Raw genomic sequence first — 7,214 nt, forward strand, 5'->3', positions numbered from 1 at the left:
TTACTACCTTGAATATGGATTAAAATAATTTGCTGACTTTCCATGACAATTGCTTGCCTCTGTTACCATGCAACCCCATTGCAGTTCTGGTCACATTATCAAAAAGTGAAATTACCTCACTAGTGAAATGTGTTTTTTAATGGCACCAACACTATATGACACATTTCAATACATTGGTATTTTTTTCTAGCAGGACTAGATTATATATGTTCCCCAGCAATGAAGTGCGCATGATTGTTTAATAAGTCCTCCATTCCAGCCAAGATATTGGAAGAGTGGTAATGAGAGATCTGTTATCTCTGTTGGCCATTAGCCTTAGTGTGTGAAGTCATTAGAGGATGTAATTAACTCCTATTGTACTAGAGATGGGTCATTATCAAACGAGTCTAAGACGCATGTAGCACTGTCGTGATTTTCCTGCTTATGATGGTGACCTACATGGCGGTGAGAAGTTTGACACACCTTGTCAAAAGACTGCGAGACTGTGTTGATGCTGTGTTTACAGCAGTTTTCACAAAGGAGTTATGTTTTTACGATCACCTACAGAATGCAGATGAAGCACATTGTTTCATCACTTCATATGCAGACGCAGCATTATGAAGACATTCATCACTTTATAAAAGTGTTTGTACTGAGAAAAATAGTCCCTTTGTGAGTCACAGATATGGAAAACAATAAAATGCCTGTCCAGATCTCATGCATGTGTGCATTTATTCAAATCAGTGTAGCTTAAGGATGCTCCTCATTTCTTTCTGTCTCCAGAGAACCAACAGTTAGAGTACAGGGAGAATATTGTAAGTCACAGGTGCTGTTCCTGTACTGGCCTGTCTGACGTGGCTTACATTTTACACCAGGAAGCTCACACCCAATTACATAAATAAACAAGATTCTTTCATGTGAGGGAAATTTGAGACATTGCTATGTTACAGTAAATCAAAGGGGGATCTATTTGTTTGTTTCCGTTGTATCAAGATGATAAATCATTGATAGCCCCATTGAAATCCTCCTGCTGCGAGAATGTAATAAAACCCTGAACATCCTGGCAGATGAGCTGAGGCTCAGTATTTATACAACAAGCCACTCCTTGTCAAACAGCTCCCTGAAGCCACATCGGGCAAGAGACATAGTCAGAAGGCAAGTCACAAACTGCATTTCCCAAGGTACTCTTTGTTTGATTTATGCCCAAATTCTCACACTCTTCAATAATAGCAAAAACTGAAGAAGTGGCAAATGCATGTGTTTGTGGTAGCAATTTTTTTGTTTTTGCTGGTTTTAATACAGGTATTTCATGAGGACGATGTGTGATAGGGGTATTAAATTGACTTCTGGGATTATGAACCTATTGACATAAACCCAGTCTCAGATTGAATTGTTTAGGTGGACAAAGTCAGAATTACCCCTTTCATTTAAAGGGACAATATGTAGATTTGGCCAGAATTTTATTTTAAAACATAAAAAAATGAACTAACCTAATGAACAGAATGCAAAGAATAACAGTTCTGACGTCAATGTATAATGTTGCAGAGATATCTACTGCAATTAGCATGCTAACCTGCTACCGGCCCATCCTAAAGTTGTAATATCACTTCTGCCTCGAGAGGCGATAGTCCGAGCTGAGTTGTTATGTTACACAAGTTCTCTTACCTTTTTTAGTCTGATAAATACACAAAATAAATTCACAAAATGTCAAGAAAGAAAATATTCTTACACCTTTTTACCATATCAAACAGAAAAATACAACCATACACACTTTATTCAAACTCGGCAGAAACAAAATAAAACTCACCATCTTGGTTAGTCTTCCCACTGTTCCAACAATCACCAACTCTGGTTTGGTTGAAATACATTAGATGTGAAAAATATTCTGGCTCTACACACTGTTGCTGCCTCTCTGATGCCCGACCTCCCTCTCACTCCGCTCCCGCTTGACGCCTCTCTTGTCCCCGCCTGAATGCCCTTCGTCGTCCCTGGAGTCAGAGTCCTGGTCGGAGCTGCTGTAAATCACCTCGGTACTGTATTCCCTGTCATCAAACTGGCCTCCGTCAGTCTCGGAGGCTATGTTCAGTCCCGGTCTTGCCATGCCTGGGAGGCTGCTGATCCCGGTTCTGTTGCCCGCGCGCCTGATGCCGGTTCTGCTACCCATTCCAAATTGTGTCAGCTAATAGGACCACTAAATTAGCTGCATGGCTAACTGAGCTAACTTGCTAACGGCAGCTAGCAGCAGTTATGACCGGATATGTGATATGCTGCCCCCTATTTTTTTGGAGTATGAATTTGACAGGTGGAGAGTTGTCTCAATTCTTACATATTGCCCCTTTTTAAAGAATAATTCAAGTTTATTACAATTTTTATCATAACATTTATTACAACTCAGGTCGTATTGTCGTACTTTTGGCCATTGTTCCTATCAGCAATAATAACGTTGTACTTACCAAGTTAATTGCTGAGATCTCTGAACACAGCAACTTTGCTAAAAAGAAGTCTGACAGGGCAAGAAACATGAGCAGACACATAATCATACAGATGTTATATAACCTCCAGGTTAGCCAAACCTATTTCAAGACTAAATTAAGGTGAATGGTAAAATGAGATGTAAGCATCCAGTTTACATCACAGTTTATATACTGACTTTACATTAGATAACCTAAATTTGCAATACCTGATGTTTTTGGCCACTTGGGGGCAGCGGAAACCAGTTGTGTACTCAACATTGCTAACACGACACCATCATCTTTTAAGTTGATATGATGAACTTGTTAGCAAACAGTTGCACATCCAGCAGTTATGGAGTAACATCATCTTTAAGTGTTTTTGGCCACCTAGTGAATGTAAGTCCAATATCCACTCTCTTTTAGCTCTGTTTTTGGTCTCTATCAACTCCTGACGCAAATATCTGGCTCTTTAGCTGCTTAATGCTCCACTATGCTTGCCAGATAGTCTAACTTTTTGGTGTTGAGCAGGTAGTGTACAGTGGGTTTAAGAGCTTTTTCACTGAAAACAGCTGCCTGCTGCAGCAGAAAACGACACTATGAGAGCGGTCCTGGTGAACCAAAACAGTAAAGTTCAGCGAAGCAATGGGCTGCAACTCACTATAAAGCTCTGTAAAGCTGAGTAGTTTATGGTGATAATCTCTGTAGGTTCATCACTACAACCGACCCCTTTCACATTATCACATTGATATCACATTGTGATTTGATACATCGTTGTAAAAATATCGATTATAGCTGCTTTGATTAATCTCCATTTTGTCGCCCCTGCATAATGACAAATAACTAGAAATGACAATTTCAGCCGGTTAGATGAGGCTGAATGTCCAAAATCTATGGAATTAGCTGCGTCAGTGTAAAGTTGGATGTCTTTGGGTTGAGCGATGTAGAAGAAGTATCGTAGAAAAGGTTTCAGTCATAGTCATCTGGACACTGTTTTCAGAATCAAGACGTTTCGGCTTTCTACAATAGAACACTCCTGGACGAATGAGGGACTACACCATCTGATGTAGAAGAAGGAAATTCCATTCCAAGAAGACGGGAAGTGTTGCCAAATACACATTTCGGTTTTGCATGCATAGTCCAGGATAAATCTGTCATGGAGAGAGTGGACAGCTGCTGCTTTGGTTAGAGGGTTGGACAGGAAGGGTTTCCCTTGAGGAATTATGTGTATGGCATAACTGAGATGGCCGAAAAGAGCTAGCATCTGGCGTTTCGTGCATCCGTCTGCTAGGAGATAGTTTGACAGAAGCAGAGTGATGCACTGCATTTTCTCTTGAAAGAAATGGAATCCAGAGTGAGCCCTAAAAACTATGGAGGTGCAAGGCCCAGAGGTTTATTCTTCGGAAAGAGGAACACCGAGTTCTGAGAAAGCTTTTGTGAGAGTGGTAAACCTGAGGTGTGGAGGAGTGAAGATGAGAAAATTGTTGAGAAGATGGAGAACATAAGGGAGTCTGTAGATGTTACTAAGGATCCAACATAGGGCTTCTGAAAAGGAGTCAGAAATCTTAGGACTGCCTCTGCAGCTGAAAGTGAGGCTTACAGCAAAACTCCAAAAATTCACAAGAAGTCTGAGTGAATGGACAAGACTTTGTAAACACTGGAAATGTCCAAGCTCCATGGCCTGTCAAAAAATCCGGACAAGGAATGACGTTGTTGATGCTTGGAATGTGCAAGCTGTGAGGGGAAGATAAGTCTATTGCCTCTATTTGCCTCTTTTTGCTGGAGTATTTCCAAGTGGCAACGCCTATTGGGCTGATGTGGAAGACTGGGAAAGATGGATTGTCAAATGGGCCTATCATGAATCCCTCTTGGACCTCTTTAGCCAAGGGTGTTGACAGTGTCAGGTGTTGTAGAGCAGAGATTAGGGCGTTTACCTTAACAAGTGTACCAAGGTGCTTTGCTAGTCAGTCTGTAGGTGTGGTTATGTTGTGAGGGCAGCTATTCCTTGCATGGGTATCTCCACAGAAGGTGCAAGGGAAAAGGATAAATTAGTGAGAAATGAAGGAGAAGGCTAAGAAGAGCCGACTTGGTTACCCTGTGGTTGGGACGTGCTGGGTGGGGCTCTTGGGTTGCCATGTTAGCTGTTAGAGAAATATTGAGAGGAGCAGAAGTATTGTGCTGTATTGCAGTGTACGGCTGAGGGAAGGGTAGAGGAAGGGATGGGGGGATGAAAGGATGTGTGTGCATGGGGATTTTGTGAATACAAGGATGAAAAGAATGATGAAATGAGCTGAGAAAGGTCAAACACAGAGGGAAATATGACCAGGCCCCCGCTAGGAGGGGCTGGTGATGGTGGCTGTGGTCCTGGAGGTACTGTAACATCACGTTTGAAAATCCTGGAGGTGGATGGCTCTGGCGAGGATGTTTGTTGTTGCTGGAGTATTGATGGAGGCTGAGTAAAGTTGAAACAACATGGCTTTATTGTCTCTGCAGTTGAAGGGAATGCCTTTCCCTTTTAGAATGTATTGTAGACGGGCCATGGTCCAGTCTCTAATGTTAGGTTCAGATTATGGATATGAAGACGGCCGATGTGAGGAGGAGGGCCCGCCATGAGTGTGCCGTGGTGGACTACCGGTAACTGAGGGAGGTGGCGGATGAGGAGAGGGTTGAAGCCAGCTTTCGCGGCTATGCCTATAGTGACTGCGATTCTTTGCCCTAGAGGAGAGGAAGTCTGAGCTCGATATTGAGAGATCTCATAAGGGGAGCTTGAGTGGAGGTGCCCAAGAGGCTGAGGTATGTGCACGACAGACACAAGCGGCTCTGCCAGGAAGTTTGGCTGTGGCCTGACTGCTGCAGGAGTATCATGGCTCGAGGAGAAACACTTTTAAACACATCATCGTCTGAAGACATGGTGATTTGATTCTTTGGTGCAATCGAAGGTAGCGTTAGTCTGACTTTTTAGATGGATGCCAGTGTGTGATTGAGCATGAAGCACGGTCTATAGTCGAGAAAACTGAAACAAACAGGGCAGGATGGGTTAAGCATCTATAAGTGGCACCTGCTCCTGAACCTAAGTTAACTAGTTAACTTCATAAGTTGTCTTGTTTCAACTTTGACCGACTGCACTTGCCGCAGTTGTATGCACGAGTTTCCAATGAGGGATTATTACTGACATTTCAGTTGCGCTCACTTTTAGTTTTACCTCCAAATGAAGTGTATTAAATAATCTGGCTAAACTGTTGGCTTCTATACAACCTGTTTGATTGCCTGACTGCTCATTTCTTGCACCCTCAGACTTCATTGTTGTGATGTGTTACCCAGATCTCAGTAATTACTTTGGTGAGTACAATATTATCATGACTGATAAACAAGATGGGCAAATCTGCAAATGCAACACACAAATTGTGACTGTATTATCCTTTAATACAGCGTACATTTTCTCTCTAATGAAATCATGCATTCATTTCCACCTTTTTCATAATGCATTTTGATGATTTTTTTTTAAAACAGGAACACCCTAGTGGCAATGCATCACTCTGGGAGCATTACTCATGTTTGTGTTTGACTAATACTCATTAGCAAAAGCCATGACTGAACCCTAATTCACCTGTGTTCTCTTGTCAGATAAGTACTGGTCACCTGATTATTCATACTAACACCACTATAGACTTTATCCTCAAAGACACCTTTTTGGGGTTTTCCTCCACACATTTTTGGGAATTCTCAGGCCTTCTATACTTTCTTACTGTACAATTACTTGTATCCATGGCAGCAGAAGGCCATATTTTATTTGGGTGATTCTGCCCTTAAACTTAGATTTGTCCTTTACAGTAATCTATCAAGGAGTGTGTGTCTGTTTACTGTACGCTCATGCATTTACCATCATTGTTGTGGTGTATGCGTTTTAAAAAAAATAGTGTTTATTTCCATATTCACTACATGTTATCTCACTCAGTAACATATGAAGCAATAATATCCTTGTTCATGATAAATAGGAAATTTTTTATCATAAAGCCATGGCTCCATATGCTTGTTGACGGCTCCCATAAAAGTCCTCATCTTACAGAGACTGACAGTAAATCCTCCAGACAAACAGCTCCCAAGTCAAAGTGTCACCATATCTGACTTCAGCATTTGCATGTAGAATGTGTGTGCTGCAGTAGTTCATCTTGTGTTGATAGGTTTTCCCGGTTGATCGACCGGTCATCTGGGTAGATTACATGTCTGATCTCCGCGTTGATAGATTATTGTGACCATGCAGCCTGAGCATGGTTATCTACTGGTGTCTCGTTGCTCTAACAGCCGACAGATTTGGTGTGGTGTTTATAGATTTACCCTTGCATCGGCTGGGTATGCAGATGGGGAGGATTGACCTACTGCGACCTTGGAGAAGTGCCCTGGCGGACGACGACCTCGGGATGGGCAGGACATGCTGCAATGCAGCAGAGCAGATCAGTGGCACTGCATGCTCTCTCACACACACACACACACACACACAAACACATAAACTGCAGCTCACCAACACACTTACAGTACATAAACGCCAATAAACAGCAAAACGTGCACAGATGCACATAAATCAATGTAAGCACACACACTCTCTTTGTCTTCCTGGATAAGCAGGCAAGGGTGTGTCTTAATCAACCTGCCGCCTGGCTGGCTGAAATGCACACACCACCCACATGGCTCTGCATATTGAACAGCACATAAACACGCACATGCTCACACACATTTACTTCCACACCAATTCATAAATGCAAACATGTACACTGAAGGAGAATGTTT

This window comes from Siniperca chuatsi, linkage group LG3, assembly GCF_020085105.1.
Source record: "Siniperca chuatsi isolate FFG_IHB_CAS linkage group LG3, ASM2008510v1, whole genome shotgun sequence".
In the NCBI taxonomy this organism is placed as follows: Eukaryota; Metazoa; Chordata; class Actinopteri; order Centrarchiformes; family Sinipercidae; genus Siniperca; species Siniperca chuatsi.